Source organism: Mixophyes fleayi, chromosome 11 (genome assembly GCF_038048845.1).
Source record: "Mixophyes fleayi isolate aMixFle1 chromosome 11, aMixFle1.hap1, whole genome shotgun sequence".
Taxonomy (NCBI): Eukaryota; Metazoa; Chordata; class Amphibia; order Anura; family Limnodynastidae; genus Mixophyes; species Mixophyes fleayi.
In genome coordinates, this window is record NC_134412.1 from 58411482 (window position 1) to 58429733 (window position 18252).

The following is an 18252-nucleotide window of genomic DNA, read 5'->3' on the forward strand; positions in this document are numbered from 1 at the left end:
CGGATGAGCCCTTTCTGAGAAAATAGTTTTTTTCCACAGACACACACACACTAACACACGCCGCTACACATGCAGGGGCGGATCTAGAAAATGTTTGTTCCCCGGGGGGATGTTAGGGTGGGGTGATTTAGTCCCCGCCCCCTTTCCAACTTCTGAGGCTGCCGGGGGCTGCACAGTATGTGCAGGTCCGCTCGGCAGTGACAGGCAGGGACAGTGTGTTTAAAACACAATCAGAGCAGCCGGGCAGCACACTGTCACTGCCAAACGGACCTGCACATACTGTGCAGCCATCGGCAGCAAACCCCTGCTAGGGGGGGCGATTGCCCCGATCGCACCCCCCTGGATCCGCCACTGTACACATGTGTGTTCATGAGGTAAAATTACCTCACGAAAATGAGTTTGACCCCCCAACTCGTCAATAATGTCAGTATACCAAATTTCAGCCCTTTTTGAGGTTTTTTTTTCCACACACACCAAGAATTTAGTAGGTCAGTTAACCCGTGCATGATACTCATGCATTCTAGTCAAATCAAGCTACTTAAGGTGTTAAAAACTCCCCACTGTCACCCCCGGCAACCACCAACCACTCCCAACTGTCACTTCTCCTTCAAGAAATATATATATATATATATATATATATTAAATCTTTATAAACACTTTTAACAATTAACAAATTAAATTAACAAATTAAAAACATCTTAGTATAACAAATTTCAGCCCTTTCTGAATTTTTTTCCCACACACACTAAGAATTTAGTAGATCAGTGTATAACTCTGCCCAGCAGGTGGCGCTGCAGCTTGGTTTTATTTTTTCCACACACAGACAGACTAACACACGCCACTAGACATTTATATTATATGTATATATATATATATATATATATATATATATATATATATATTTATACATATAGACACATTATTTTACATTTATATAAGGTCAATAGTGCCTCCTTTAATACAAAAAATATTCAAAATTGTTTCATTATCTATTTTGCTCAGTGTTATACTTTATTGCTATAAAAGGGTAAACAGTTTTATTTTCAAGTGTCTTCAGAATTACCACAACACTGATTAGATAATGTGTAATATTAGTACAAAACACCAGTTATGTTTAAGAGAAGACAGAGTTAGGAGAGGGGAGAAGTTGTGCACTATGATGACACTTCATAAATAGCTCTAAAGTAGCCTGGGATGGAACATGGTTATTGGTGACCAAAGTGAGCTGAGAGTGAATGACTGCCATGATTTGCGAAACATTTGCACTTTTAAAGTTTGTAACGCCAACAATCTCTGTATATGAAGTATTTTAAGGAATAATTGTTCATAAATAATTATTTCTACATAAAGTCTGCCCTCTCCCTAAGAAATAAAACTGTTGTGGTTGCATGTCAAGAGACTCATACAGTTCTGTAGAAGCACCCCTATTACGGCTGCAATGTTTCCTTTACCCTTATTGACATTTAGCAGAAGTAGAAAGTTTTTTCATCATGCCTGTCTGTTGCTTCTCAAAGAAGTGAATTCCTTAATAAGCAGATGGGGGAATTATTTATAGAAACAGTCAAAATAATAAACTGAACTTGTTGCTTTTTATTAGACTAATTACTTATCATTCAACATATGAGATCACGGTAAACAGAATGTGTTCAGTTAGTCTCAGCAAGATACAAGTAGAGAGAAAGAGTGAGTGAAAGAGGGAAGGAGGGAGTTAAAAATAGGGAGACAGAGGGAAATAGAGAGAGGTGGGGAACAAGAGAGAAAGAGGTGGAGAAAGAGAGAGGTAAATTGGGAGACACAAATAGGGTGGGAGAGGGAATTAAACCAAGGGAGGGAGAAAGAAAAAGGGAGAGAAGGTGTGACGAAATGAGTTTGATAACACCTTAACCTGTCTGTCCCTTGTTTCTCACAAAATGTGGATTATAGCATGTACATTTTATAGCCCTGTTTTTTGTTCACCAGCTCACCAGAGTAAAATTGCAGTGCCTAATTACATGTAGATAAGGGGACATTGTAGCTTATCGTAAATATGGACATTGTATATTGTTGATATAGCAGTGAAGTTGCTATTCATTGTACTTAAAGTGAAGCCATGTGGGTTATGGGTGAGGATCAGATTGCAGGATACGAGTGAGAGGGAAGTTCAATTAGTTTTCATTGTTCTCAACATGACTAGTCCAGACATTTTTTCTGGAACCCAGCAGGGGACTTTCTGTGGAATCACAGCTCATCTCCACTCCCACCTCCAACTCCCTGATCCAGCTCCCACCAATGGTTAAGAGGGAGAGAGCAAGGGGTTCGCCCTGGGAGGGGAAAACACTGTGGAAATTTGACCCTAGATATAAGAAACCACTCCAGGGGGAGGTGATATTAATTCTGTGATTTGATTGCTGGAAGATGCAAGATCTGGTGTTGAGTTGCCATTCTCTATCAGTGAAATAAATTTGCAGATTCCAGGGTAGTCAAATCAGGCAGGTGACTGTAGCTCCTTAAGCTAGTGGGGTAAGGGACAGATGATGTGGTAAGTCTGCATGTTATTTATTTACTGTTTGTACATAATATTCTACTGTTGATTTTATTACAATAAATGTACTGTTGTAATTTTCTAACTGCATTTCCCTGAGTGACTATACAAACCTTTAAAGGTACCGGGTAAGCTTCCCTGGCACAGCAAGGCATCCGTGGCCAGCCAGTGTGAAGTGGGTAAAATTGGGCCAGAAAACCGGTATCTTCACAGAGGGATATATATAGGAGTAAACAGGGGGGAGACCCATGAAGATAGAAAACGTAGTGAAGAAAAGAGTGGGAGAGGGAGAGGGAGTGGAAGAGAGAGAGAAGGAGACAGTTCTGAACATTTAATATTTATGCTTAAGCTATCGCCAACATATATGATATTGCTCTTTACCAAAAGAAGACAATACCATAAGTTTTGATAAACAATAACATAATAAAAAGTATTTAAAAAGGTAGAATTACTTTACTTAATGTAACTGTGGAACAGCAATACATATCATCCTTTTATTGTGAATGTTTACATTGTTTTAGATGTCTTCATTTGAGAACATATTTTGGGTAACTTTGGGTTGTAGTACAGATGTTGACAAAGGTAGATTAGATCTCAGGACTTATTAAAGCAGTGCTGAGTTTTATTTAAGGGCAGTAACTAGTGTAATCTGTAAACTCATCAATGAGGTAGGGGGTAAAAACAAGTTTGAGATAGTGTTTTTCATTACCTGAATTGACCTGTAAGCTAGACCATTTATCAGGCTACCATAGGTTGGCTAAAGTAGGCTCAAGGACGGCACCATGTTGTGGCAAAAGTGAGGATTTCATATATATCAAATTGGGTATGGTCAGAACCAGATTTGTTTAGTAACACATTAAAATTAAGCCATTAGCCATGTAATAACAGACTGAGTACTTTTGTCTGTTACAATGAGGTATCTGAAAAAGTAGTCAATTAGAAGCAATCATGAGTGTCACATGCAGCACTCACAACAAAACCACCTGGGGGTAGATGTATGAAGCTCCAGTTTCTGCAGGTCATCCAAAATCGGCGACTTTGCAGGGGGAATTTAAAGTGGCGATGGCTTGTAAAGGCAAGTTTGCCTTTGCAAGCCATCGCCGCTTTAAATTTCCCCTGCAAAGTCGGCGATTTCCGGCGACTTGCAGATATCAGAGCTTCATACAGTTACCCCCTGGTCTCTCCAAAATGATTAAAATCCATTTAATAATATGTCACACTCACAATTCATCATGCCACCTCAAGACTTGATGCCAATGAAACATGAAACATCCTAATAAATAACATACAGTAATATACAATTATGCAAACAAGTTTGTTAAAATAAAATCAACATAAAAACAGGAAAAAATATTATATATACATTGATCATATCCTCAATAGTTAATTGATCTGACAATGGATAGCAAGTTTTTATGTTTTTTAAACACACTCTTTTCTCCAACCCCCTCTCCCCCTTCTTGTGAGGCAACTAAAAAGAGCTGGTTGTATGCCAATGACAGTTTTAGGACACGTTTTCACAAACCAATTCTTAGTCAGAAATTCTTATAATTGAAATATCTTTTCTATGGCACATCCTAGAAATATCATTTTATAATCAGCAGGCCATAATTTCCAGCATATTTTCATGTGCATCATAATATTTGGTCCATGATTTAGGAAGATACTTGCTTATTATGGTTTCCCTATGGGCTAGCATTTAAATTTTACATTTTGCTGTAACTAGTTACTCTGATTATACAGAAACCTTCTCAAATGAATAAAATAAATTGTTTTTATTTATTATGTACCAATTTGTAAATATAAGACATACTGTCCATAATGAATAGCATCATCGTGGAACTTCAAAGGAACCTTTATCTGAAGGCATCTGTAAAGCAGTGGTACACTTTATCTGATTCTATTGTTACTGTGGCTGGAGACAACAACTCTCCCACAATATAACATCCCCTGCTTGGAGACAGAACACAGGCACAGGGCTAGGAAAGAGCAAATGGTCAAGGGAGATTTTCAGCATAGTGAGATTAACACTTTATTTACTTGCATACAGTGAATTAACATGTTATTACAATTTATATTTTCCTTTCTTGACCCTTGATTATGTCATAATTATGACAATGAGTGACCATAGAGATCAAATATTTCTGAACCCCACTTAGTCCATGAGTTTTTTATAGAATTGTGGTGCATCTCTTTAATTGCAGGGGAGAAATTTTTGGCAAGCACCACATCTATTCAATGACATTTCAACCTGCTTGCACATACCATGCCACTACATAACCATTTTGAGTTTTAGCTCACTGAACCCCTTGTGCAACATGCTGTCCTATGATCATGTGTTCATTGCAGCTTTTAGGAATGATTAATAAGCAAAACATCATTTGTGCTTCATGAAATGTAACATTACAATACATCCTCCAACTGTTCTCTCTTCTTTTTCTGCTTCCTTACTTACTCAAAGATACAATTGTGAACAGTTGACCAAATGACTGTTAGTGGTATTGCAGAGCCAGGTAGGTAAGTTGTAACCATAGGTGGTGCCATAGGGAGGTCTTAACCAGGGTACATAGTGCCCTAGGAATGTTTCTGCATCATACCATAAGACAGCAACATCCTATTCAATAATGAGGTAGGATGGATTTGTGCTATAGACAGTATTTATTTTTCTAAATTCTACAACTCAATGTTTTAATTAATTTATTACTTTGATGTTGATAATGTATTTGTGTGGATTAGTGGTATATCTGATTCTGTATAGTAGATTTAACAGAGGTTCCTATAGAGTGAGCCTAGGGGACTACCAGTTGCGGTGGTAAATGGTATCCCGATACTTGGGATGCCGACACCGACTATTCCTAAAAAAAACACGAACAGTGAAATCACGCCATAAATACAAATAATGTACACATAAATGTACACTTACCTTTGACACCGACGGTGGACATTACTGAAAAGCCTGCTATGCGACTGCTGTAAAATCCAAAGATGCTGGATGCAGGATCTTCATTGTGACATCACAGAAGACAGCGTCACGTACGTTTAAAGAGGCATGTTAATGTGAGGGTTAGGTTTAGGGTTAGGGTTTAGGGGTTAGAGTTACCCTACTTCAAATGTCGCTGTCGTCCATGATGTCACAATGAAGGGCCAGCATCCAGCATCTTCGGATTTTACAGCAGACGCACAGCAGGTCTTTCAGTAATGTCCTCCATCGATGTCAAGGTATCCCAAGCAGCGGGATACCGTACCCAACCCACCAGTTGGACGTGCTAGTTTTAGGAGAAATCTGGATGGGCAGCAACACCTCTCTTTTAATTTTGGATCTTCTGCACTTTTAAAACTTAACATTTCTCAAGTGATCTTAAGTCCCCTCCCTCCAAACAGTATGTTCAGAGCTAATAAATTAAGATTTAACAAGAAAATCCCTGTATTACCCTCATCAATATGAGTTCTTGCTATTGACACATGGAACAGATTAATAGGAAGGGAATTGAAGCCCCAGAAAGAATAAATAACTCCAAGAATCATTTCACTAATAAAGAACTCAGGGCCCTTGAGAATTCCTGGGACACAAACACTTAGCAATTAAATGAGTGGAGGAATTGCCGTGATAGGGCTGACAATTATTCTTCAGAAGCTGAACTGCCGCAGTCTGGGAGAATCAGCTTTTTATCCATTAAATCTATCAGCCGTTCCCTTCTTTGGACCAAAGGAAAGTTCTGTCCAAAACGATGTGATCTCTGTCCATAAGAACAAATAAGGAATTGAGCCTCAGAAAAAAAGAAGAGAAAAAAGTGTGAGAGAATAATGATTTACCTACATCCATCTAGAGACATTTTACATCAGGAAGATTAATTGACACAGTGTGTGGCTGGAAAAGCAGAGATGCTGTGGAATGAGCACGTCAGCGTTCTATATAAAGGGAATAGCAGCATGCCCTGCAAATCACTACACATATTAATCTAAGGCATCTGCCCTTTTATATATTTGCACTATTTAATTGGAATAACTGATGGGGCATAAGTGAAAGTACACAATTTATGTATTTTAATTAAGAATTATAATTTGCATGTGTTTTTTTTTTCTCCTCTTAGGTCTGGTCTTGCAGTATTGGTTTCCTTAAAAACCAGTCTATTGATATGACCAGATATTGCTAATTTTCCCCAAATACTCCAATTAATATTAAATATAAAGGAAAAGAACTTCCTGGTGACAAGGCCATGATTCTGTGTTCGCTCATTACATTTATACTGGATTAAATTATGGAAATGGCATTAGCCTACAAAGCTTATGCTCCCTTCCACTTGAACATCTTTATCTCGCAATATGAAAGGTAAACTGGTCACATCTCTTTTCTTGTCCCTAAGACATCAGTAACATCATCAGATTTGCATTTTCATATTTAAAGGACATTTTTAATACAAATGTATTCAAAAGATTGCAACGGTCATTATTGTAAATTAAACCAACTGTCTATCTTTTTTTTCCTTGGTTAGTCCTCTTTAGCTGAGTGTATCTAATATAAACTGCTTTGCCAAACATTTTCTTTTGTATGGGGGTGGGCACCTATTTATTCCACATGCATGCTCGTCCCCAAAAGTTTTTCAATATGAAAAAAAATGCACACAAGTGTTCTCATGCTTTACCTTTCATTTTAATACCTATTCATTAGAACTCTTATATATATATATATATATATATATATATATAATGAGCATAAAACATTATTCATATTGGGCCTCATTTAGAGTCGGACGCATCGACCAAAAACCACTATCACGCATGTGCAGCAAGCACCATATCTGCCTGCATCTTGGACTCAATTAACACTTGCAACAGCCTGCGACTTACTACGAGAGAAAGGGCGTAATGCGGAATTGTGAAGGTGTGACTCCGTATGTAGATCCTAGATGTAGTAAGGCACAGACGCAACACACCTTAAAAAAGGGCTAAAACTGTGCAGCAGGAATTAGGAGGCGCAAGTAGTTAGCTAGCTGCAGGAACTGCTTACACTGCGGTAGAGTATTACGAGTGGGATGCAACTGGGGTTGCATGCTACTCATTATACCCTACCAAGCTGCAGCACACTCCCACTTCTCCATGTCTTAGACGCACATTGCATCTGACTCTAAATGAGGTCCATTGTTGGTTAAGAATCATTAATTCTCTATTATAATGATGTCTGTCAATATAAATGTTGATGTCCTTGTAACACAGGGTAACTTGAAAAAGAAATAAGCTCATACTGAGTTAAATTTAGACTTCATGTTCAGATTAAAGTAAGTTTACATGGTGGTTTTCTTGATTTACAACCTGTAATCAAATGAAAAATTCCCTTTCATGATAATAGGCATCATTGATCATTTTAATTCAGACAAGGTCACTATGATAATAGAACGATCCCTGGGACAGGGTCAAGCGAAGCATCATTTTGTGAAACATTTAGGAACATGATTGAAGACCAGAATAACTTCATATGCTAGAGGTTCATTATATTAAAAAAAAAAAAAAATACTTATTTATGAAAAATTTAAAATGCCCAACAGCACATGAAAATGCCCTTTGTAAGTGAAGGTATCTGATAAGCAGTTTATCCAGTCTAGATTTTTGTGCGTAAGTTTAAAGACTAGCTCTCTACCCTACGAAATTATTATTTATTATGTTTATTAATATTTTGCAATGCTTGAAATGGAAAGTTATGGAAATAATGGCAAACATAAGAGCTCAAAATGAAGGGATATGTTTTGGTATTCTGATGTGAAATAGCCACATTTCTTTTAAAAGGCTCATTCCACGCTAACAATATTTTCTAGCATTAATCCCCCATACCAAAAACACAAAACTGTTGGCTTTAGGAGCAGGGATTGATACAGTTCAGAATAACTCACCATGCCAATCAGAAAGATGTATGGTCTCAGCAGCTCTGCCTCCATTTGCTGATGAGATATACCGTTAAGCAAAGAAAAAACATGTTACAATCTGTATACATGATCATCTGTAAACATGTACAATTCTCAGGCCTTAGGAAACATATAGACACGTTTGTAATCTTATACCCTGGAGCACTAGCTGCTTACTTTTTAGGGAACATTTCTGGGGCAAACTATATGAAAGTACCAATTAGAACACACATTTACTCTATATGGAAAACATCAAATTCACATAGGTAGTACTGAATAATATTAATAAATAATAATAATAATAATAATAATAATAATAATAACATAGAAATAAGGGAATTTCTAAAACAAGGAACCATACTTTGAAATTGGAGGAGGATGACTGACTATATGAGAGAGAACTTTCACAATAAAGTGATAGATCCATGAAATAGTCGCCCAGCGGTTATGGTGGAGACTATTAAAATAAAGTAACTCAATAATGCATGGGACGAACACATTGTTACCATTAAGACTCAGATAGAAAATATTAAGAAAAGAAAACAACCCCTGCAAATACCCAAACTCCCAGATACCCTGAAGTAAAATAAAATTAAACAGGTACACAATCTCTCACTTTTCCATTTTACAGTTTAAATCTAAAACAGATAAAACACACACATTTGGCAGATTAGATGGATCTGTAGATTATTTTCTGTCATCAAATTCCGTTTCTTTGTTTCTAGAATAAAACAACTTTTCTTACTAGCTAAACTGGTTCATTCACAAAATATAAAAACTGTCTGGTAATTGCTTAAACCATGTAGTCATGAAGGAGTTAACATTATGTTTTAAAGCTATTAACATACTCTCCCACTCTCCCGAAATGTCCTGGAGACTCCTGAATTCAAGGTAGGTTTCCCAGACTCCCGGAAGAGCAGGCAAATCTCCTGCATAAGGCAAATCGGTAGCTAGTGAAATGCATTATGGGGACGGGGTGAAAATGACGTGATTCACTGTACCTCGCCCCCTTCTGCGCGCTCACCACACCCCCTCTCCAGGATCTAAAGGCAAACTAAAGAAAGTTGGCAAGTATGGTTAAGAACCAAATAAGCAAAATAAATAAACAAAAATATTAGAAAACAGAACAATTGGAGTTTGCACATTATGTGGATCTTACCTTGGAATAAAATTTCTATGTGGGTCCTTTGAAACGTGGAGTTTTGGGAATATGTTGGCTATGTCCTGCTGCTAAAACCTAATTGTGCTTACTGTGCAGGAAAACACTATATACTTACTCAGACACCATGTGTTTGTGTTCATTTGCTAATGCGTCTTAACCGTTCACATTCAGCTTTCCTTGAGGCTTAAATCAACAGGCCTCAACTAGTGGCTTTTTTTCTGTGATTATTACTGAGCTGACTGAAAACATTGCCTATATACACGCAGTGATGTAAGAACACTTAGCTGCTCCCAAATGACTGACAGATCCAATGTCAGTAAATAATTCAACAGCAGAGATCCTGTAGGCTCATGGCTGTTGAACAATGGAGAACTTTATATCAAACTTACCCTGTGCCCTAGAGGTCAGGCTGCCCGCAGCATGAGGTCAATGCTCACATAACTGAACTGCTTAGGAGTGTTATGTGATTTCATGTCTCTTTTATACAAAGAGATAGCAAGCAGTAGAGAAATCCACAAACAAACAGCTATTTCAATACAGGGCTTTGTTAAATTGAAATGTGTTAATTTATTTGTCCAAAAGTTCAGAAAGTGTTGCACTATATTTTATTTTGCAATTATAGATCAGAACTTTTCACAACTTAATTCATCTTATATTTGTTCAGAACAAATAAAAGCTAAAAATTGAATGGCACAGATGATGGCTAGTGCAATCAATTAAATCAGACATTGAATCATCAAGTTTGAATCATCATTTTCAGAATTACATTGAATGTGAATAGGGGCTGTTTCTGCTGCCATTTCCTGTTACTGCAAGAAGTTTTTGATGCATTTTCCACTTAATTGTTTTGGGTGTTGGTTGTTCAGACCACAGTGTTGCCGAGAGGCAAGGCAAGCAGCCTTTAAACATCCTGCTTCACTGTACTCCTGCATTCAATCCTTGCCAGTATCTCTCCTGACCAGAGGGATGGCACATGGAATGGTCATTGAATGAACTGATCACTGTGCTCTTCCTCCTATCAGAGAATGAGAAGCCCAGTGAAGACAGGGAAAGTGGAGGGGAGGAAGGGAATTAAACTCTGTACCACTCCTTCAGCAGTGCACATTTATCCACTGACAAGAGAAAGTGCACAGGTTTAGGGTCATTCACTGATGAATCACTGTGCATGCCCTACTGTCAGTGGATGAGGAGTAATGCTGACTGGCTGTCAATAAATGTAACCATAGAAAGACATGATAAAGGTGCAGAATTTATGATTTTTTTTTCCCCCTTGACAGTGGAAATCTAATTTTTCATTAAATATGCAACCTAACATGTTTTAAACCCAGGGAGAGCCTTAAGGATGCAATGCATGTATTTATTAAAATTTAATAAAAATTTAGCTAAAAGCCACTTTGCTGCATGAAATAGGATTACTCAATTGTACATATATCAATGATTATCCATCTTAAATTTCCTGTTTCCATAAAATGTAATGTGTTAAAGCAGTAATGCTTTAGTCTTGTGTTATATCAATGCCCTTCGCTGTTTATATGCTTTATGAAATGTATAGTTTGGCTATTGTATCATAGGCTGATATTCTATTTAAGGAGAATTTAATAATTTCCTGTTCCATGAAATGCATGGACTATGCTATTGGATTAAGTGGTTAGCTTAATAAATAAAATAACTACTACCCTTGTTAACAATATATGCGTACTAACTGATTTATACATTGCCTCACAAAGGTGAAAGCTGAAACTTTGTTGGTGACAATTAGAGATCGCTGATTTCACTCATTTGAAAATTGAAATTTCGGTTTCGAAACCGGTGTCTGTTCTAAATTACGTTCATGTTATGGCCTTACTACAGGTTTTGCAAAAAGAGTGCAAAAGATTTCGTTTTTGATTTTGGATCTGGATTTAATAAAACATGGAAAAAATAGGTAAAATAATTTAATTTTGAGCTGTTTTTGCTCCAATATTACTATTTATAGCATTACATTTATTTTCAGGAATTTCCAGTTTAATATTTTCTAATCATCCCTTCACAACTGTCCGAATTTTCACCAATTTTGGCCAAAGTCTGCAGTGAGCTGTCTTCATGACAGATTTTGTAACTTTGCCATCATTGAATTTGCTTTCTCCCATTCAATTAAAAAAAATATCTATGTAGTGTTGATATCTCCCTTTCATTGCTCCCAAACTCCCTTTGCATGTTTAGACTTATTACTGTAATTGAATTAAGAACCACAACACCAATGTAAATTTGGCAAAGGGTCACAGATATTATTGAAAAATAAATGGTGGTGAAGAGAGCAATGCGAGTCAGCTAACTAATAGCAAAGCCAAACAGTGGAAGATCAAATTGCCATTACACCACTGATCTCAGGATATAATTCATTATGATGCTACAGCTTGTTAGTAGCTGTCATAAGCTTTAAGAACTAGCAGGAGAGGTCTTCTCCTATAGCAGCCACTTTAGAGTTGGGCGCACTCACAGGTATTTGGATGCCCCTAGGACTTAACTCAATGTAGTAAAATCTTACAAGCAGGAACTGGTTGCACGGAGATTGTAGAAATGGTGCTAAAAGCACGCTCCCCATGTCCACTTAGGAGGCAGCAAATATTTAATTACAGCCATGCACCACGGCTGTTACTAGCCGGGAAGCAGCAGCAGTGTGAGGCGTCTCGGTTGCTCTGACATTAGAGTGAGTACACCCTTTCTTGGGGACTGACTCTGCTGTAAGTCTCAGGCAGTCCCCTTTACCCCAGATTGAAATAAAGCTTACCCCAGGGGATTATATTTCAGTCCTCCCTCCTCATAAATATTTACGAGTACCCTGGTTTGATTCAGAAGGAAAAGCATTGAGGCACAGAAAATGTAAGTAAATCAAAATAAGAAAGCCCTGCTCTTGGCTACTGATGAATGCTTTGGCAATCTATTATGTGCCTAATCTTTGAACTTTTGTAGTATGGGTGCAGGGCACCTTCATTCATGTACTTTTCAAAATGTCTTACTCTATTCATTCATACCACTGTCCATCCAATCTACCTGTTATTGTAGCTTCACTGTCTATGGTTAGTGCCCAGTAACATCCAGAATACTCTGGCAATTAATTATATTGCAAGAGTAGTCTTTCAAGCCTTTTAGTATAGCTGCAGGCCATCTTAATCTCTCAGCATCCTCATTTAATTATACAGTGGCAAGGTAAGTAAAGCCTTGGTCTTTGCAACCAATGACTGATCTGGCAATTTATTGTGTGCTTAATCTTTGAATTTTTGTAGTATGGGTGCAGGGCACCTTCATCTCTTAGCATCTTCCTTTATTTATATAGTGACAGCAAATTAGGTAGCTCTTTACAATTGGGTATACACTTGCCTAGATATCTACTGATGCTTCTTTCTATCTAATGACATCTGATTGTTAATGCCTCTTCACTCTCCATGATGCTTGCTGTCTAATGTTCCAAATTTAGTGAGTGCGTAGTGGTTCACCATTTTTATCTCTTGCATCGTACAATAAATTTTTGCTGTTTAATTTATCTAATCGGCTTGCTTCGGTTCTGTAGCCGCTGCAATGTTCTACATGCAGACGCTGAATGTCAAAAAATGCTCAGAAAAAAAACATCACACATTCTTTTTTAAATATTGATTTCACTGAATGACCCTTCCAAAATGGACAAGTTTTGAAAAAAAGAAAAGATTAGAATATAGTAATATATAGCCTTTTTTGGGGGTATGCAACTGCTGCTGAATCTCACTTGCAAAACACCCAGTTTTTTTCAAAATTATTTCAGTTGTCACTGCCCCATACAAGATTATCTTCACTAGAAAACTTTCAATTTTAAAAGAAAGAAATTGGTTTGTTTTTTGGATTCTACTGCTAAAAGTCTGACAGCAAAAGGTCTGTTTTTCCTCCAAGAAATAAATATACTAGTTAGTAGAGAATGATATCTATCTAACTCATATAATAATGGCAGGATTCTATTGCTTTCCTATTTCCTCCATTCGCCCTGAACGCTATTTTCTGAGCAGAGCACCGCAGCTAACCATCTCCTACTGTCTGTTCTAAAATGGCACTTTAGAAAATGTGGAAGGACTATACATACAAAAGCTTGTGAAAATTTTCCTGGAATTGTCGTTTCACCTCGTTTTGAAATCCGAGTTCGTCAGGAGAACAGTCACGACTTTTTCATTCGGATCCTTAAAGTCGGATTTCACATAATCCGAACCACTCAGCCCTTAAAAAGTTCCATGTATCAAGCAGGAAAACCGCTGCAGAATTTTCAAAAAAAAAAGCCTGTGTGCAGTTTGAGCTTTCTCACCTGCCAGAAATAAAGAGATATAAATAAGTGATTTTCTGATTCAATCACTATGGTTCCAAAGCACAGAAACTATTTGTTAAGATGCAAGGGGATCATATACTTAAAACAAACCCATTTTCCAATTATAATCAGATGCAGGCAAAAGGGAACAATTAACAAAGCAAAATTGATTCAACATCAAGCTTCACCAGCAATGTGCCAGATCCACACTCCTGAACAAGTGCCAAAGCCTCCTCAAATGACTGGTACACCACTCTGTAAACTACACAATTAAATAGGATGTGTGCAGACAAATCTGTGGGATGGATCAAGTGTTAACTCAACCGGAACTTACCCTGTTCCTTCTTTAAGCACCACACCCATTGCTGACAAAATCAAGCCAGGCAACAAGAGGAAAGTTAAGGGTCACACATTCTCCCCAAACTCACTTCCCTCACTACCTTCTCATGCACCACCCGTGGCATGTCCTGGGCTGATTTTAGATTCCAAGGAGAACCAAACTAAACAGTTCCCACAATAGGCAGCCTAAAACCATTTACAAATCCCTTCCAATGGGCATGCTAACCATTGAGGTGCCACCCTAGCCACTTGCGCAACTCTAACATTTTGCACCCTCACAACTATACCATTCTCCACTCTGAGTCAGCTGTGCCCTCTTCGCCTTAGAATGTAAGCTCTCTAATCAGCAGGGTCCTCCAAACCTTTTGTTTTCATGTCTTTATTCATTTTGTCTGCCTTTTCTGTTCTTGTTTTACATATGTCCTGCCTGATGTCCTTGTCTTCTCTGCGGCACTGTGCTGCAGAGCACTGTAGCTTTACAAATCTGCAATAATATTAATATTAATAATAATAATAACACCACTAGCAGGGAAAAAGACCTAGCGAGTGGGAACCCCTGAACTGGAGCGCTCGGCGGGCGGAGAGCCCGGGTGCCTCGAGCATTCTCTTCTGGCATGTTCCCCTTCACATGTGGAACAAACGAATTTGAAGTGACAGGAAGAGCCCCGGTCACAATCCCCACCATAAAAGGCAAAGGACTTCCCTCTGAAATGAAATGATTAACCAAGCTACCCTGAACCCTGTCTTTGCTTGGCAGCTCCTCCATCATACAAATCCACACGAGGCTGTAACACATCCAACCACACTTCCACATCCATTCACCCAAATGCCATCACATGCAAACCATTCTGCTTTTACGTAAAGCCTCATTGAAACGTCTTCACATAATACCCTTATAAGCTCATGTACATTTATATGTTCTTTAGGCTTTGCTTCCGGATAGAATACAGCAAAAAACCAGCATACCATCAAAAACTCCTGTGTGTGTCTTCTCCAATGCCACTTTGCACCTTACCAGTCAACATATCGACATAATGGCCAACACGAATCCTGTAATACTCCTTACTCCTAATGTTCCAAAGGAACACTTTACTGGCACAGCCCACCACTTCAGCACCTCACAGACATCTGTGGCACCATGCCAGAGACCACTGAGCTTTCGCTCAAGTAGACATATAAGCCTGCTCCTTGGCCTAGTTAAACTCTCACTTTCCGAGGAAGAGTCAAACCCAAGTATATCCTGTTCAATCCTCTCAACAAAAGGCTCACTAGAAGCTGCAAGCTCCCTCCGATCCAAAGGAGCAGTCTGAGATGGCATTCTTGGTCCAGATGAAACCACAGCACCCACAAGATCAGATGACCAAAGAGCCAAGATGATCAAAGTCCTGCAGAGCTTGTAACAAATGAAACAGAAACCAAACTCCAGGCACCTCTGGAACACAACTCCAAGACACCGTTCGACTTGTCACCGAAGAGGCTGGTACATCTAATATAGAAGCAACAATGCCTGAAACAACAAAAGAAAAGTCAGACATTGCCAAAAAAAACCCTTATCCACTACAAGGCACTTCGGAAACCGACCGCACCGAAGGAAAAGATGGGCCAATGCGAGCAGGACCAGAAACCAGGGATTAACAGAGATAGGAGGGCAAGTCCCAGGCAAAGGAACTTTTGGGTTCAAACCCAGCGGGTGAGGGCCCAAGCCAGTTGCATGCTATAAGCATTAGGTTTCGTTCGGACACCAGGCAAGGAGTGGGAACTACAGAGAGGAGTTCCCAGGGGCAGAGGATGGACCAACCGCAGCAGCAAGGGACTGGCAAGTTGTACCCCCATAAAGGCCGTAGAAATATGCAACGATGAGGACACAAGGAGAGGATTGGAAACCTCAATAAGGCAATAAGGGGGCACCCAGAGTGTTTTAGGCTAGAGCATAATGGTGGTGAAAGGGGAGGCAGCAACCAAATAAACAAATATGAAGATGCAAAAGAGCTATAGAAAAAGGTTTAAAAAAAAATATAAAATTAATTACAGAAATAAGTAAATGAGGTGGGTAATAGAGGGGAGAAAAACAGGAAAAACAGGGGAATAGAGTGAAAAGTGAAAAGGAAAAAAAAAAAAACCCCTGCCTGAACCCCTGCACTCATTCGCTAATGATTCATAATAAATTTATGTGAAATTAATTCTTGCCAAGCTCAATTCTTTTTCTTCACATATAACAACCTCAGCGTTTGTACTACCTCAGGTCAATTCCTGCCCTTTGTCCTTCTTGGTCTGCTGTAATCCAATGGCAATCTTCTAATCTATACGGAATTATAAAAAAAACAATAAAAAAAACCTATGTAACGAGCAAACTGAACCAGAGAAATACAAGATGCAAAATGAATCAATTTCTAGTGAGCTCAGCTCATTTAATTGCCAGTGAGAAAATCAGAAGCGGTCTTTTGCACTATTCAACCAATTACAGATGACTTCATCAATAAGCAAAAATCAGACAAATACAGAAATAAATAAGTAGTGCAAATTCTATAAATGATTATATCTACGCCTATCGCTTATCAATAACAATTATATTGCTTAATTCTAACTGCATTATCATTTAACTAATAAGGCCCCCAGACTATAATGGAGTGCATAGTTTGTCTGCATTGAACAAGGGTTACTGTCTCTCAGTATGTTTGAAGTTTAGTGAGTTACTTGCTCCCTACTTCTCAGTCTCTAGTTACATTTACTCACAATCTGCTGCTGTCCTTACTGCTGTCCTTACTCATTTAGCAATTTAGTATAACACTTGCTAGATGTTCTCTCAAACGGAAGTACAATTTGTCTATTAACCCAAGACCTATGCACCCAATCAAAGTTCATTAGAATGATACAATATCTCATAGGGCTTGGGATCACTAGTTTTATTTGAAAGCTACATGGATACAATGCTATTCATTCAGAACATAGTGGCCAAAGCACTACTGTTATGCTTCAGAAAGCATTGTCCCTCTTGGCACTTACTTTTCCTGGACAATGATCCAAAACAATCTTCTTCTGCTGCATACATGGAGCAAGAGGGCATATGCTGGCAAAGAACACCCCCAGATGGTTCAAATTTTAATGCCATTGAATTAATATGGCCAAATTTGAAACATTACTTAAGGAACATAGTTAAACCCAAAATAAGGAACAATGTGTTACTGGCAGAAATAAAATTAGGCAAGTGTATGTCAGTGATTTAAGGCTGTACATATATTGATACATTTATACAGATTTGAAGCATCATCCTGGAAAAACAGGCGATATGTTAGGACTTTGTATACTACAATGTGCCGGATATTTTAATGATGTAAGTTATTATTATTATTAGTATTATGATGTAATTTACATACACATTGACATTGTTTGTTTATATGAACTTAATTTACAGAACGATGATTTACCTTATTTTGCTCATTATCCATTAGTGTAAAAAGTGTAATGTTTACCTGCATTGAAACAGAAAGTACATCTAATGTGACTATTGTACTTCTTTTGGGGTACCCAAATGCACAGTTTTTTGACAGGTGATGGGAGGATATTGTATCTGCACCTTAGAGGAGGATGGCTGCAGCTCCAGCAGCAGTGCTAAGCTGGATGCCTCATCTAAGCTGCTCATGGAGATGGTAAACAAAGCATCCTTGCTGAATGCAGTGAGATCCATGGGGGCTGGCTGTGAAAAAGTTTCATGTCTCAGTGTGTTCCCATATAGACTTTGTGCTCACATCCAGGGCAGTGAAGCAGGATATGCATGCCATGATTCTCTATTTCTTCTCAGGGAGTTCTTGGCAATTGTTTTCCTCCTTGCCCAGGCTATAGCACGTGGAAGAAGTTTAAATGTTATTTTGAATGTATGACTGACTAGTGAGAATGTTAATGTCAAATTTCACAGATTTTTTAAGCCTTGAGGAAGTTCAAGTAGTTACAAAACGCGTTGTATCATGCCCTCTCCCTAATCCATTGTTTATCCGGATCCAGAAGTGACGTTTATGCATTCCAAAGTGGA

The 18252-nt window shown here is 38.3% G+C and overlaps 2 long non-coding RNA genes across 2 annotated transcripts; both read right to left on the reverse strand.

Annotated features, from left to right (window-relative positions):
• Positions 1-4541: 4541 nt before the first annotated feature.
• Positions 4542-11324, reverse strand: LOC142107292 (uncharacterized). The gene is made up of 2 exons (XR_012679931.1): positions 9578-11324; positions 4542-9472 (listed from the first exon to the last, which is right to left on the reverse strand). It is a non-coding gene; the product is annotated as an uncharacterized LOC142107292 (long non-coding RNA).
• A 3771-nt stretch (positions 11325-15095) lies between these two features.
• Positions 15096-18210, reverse strand: LOC142106841 (uncharacterized). Its single transcript, XR_012679797.1, has 3 exons — positions 17229-18210; positions 16463-16525; positions 15096-15732 (listed from the first exon to the last, which is right to left on the reverse strand). It is a non-coding gene; the product is annotated as an uncharacterized LOC142106841 (long non-coding RNA).
• Between the last annotated feature and the right edge of the window lie 42 nt (positions 18211-18252).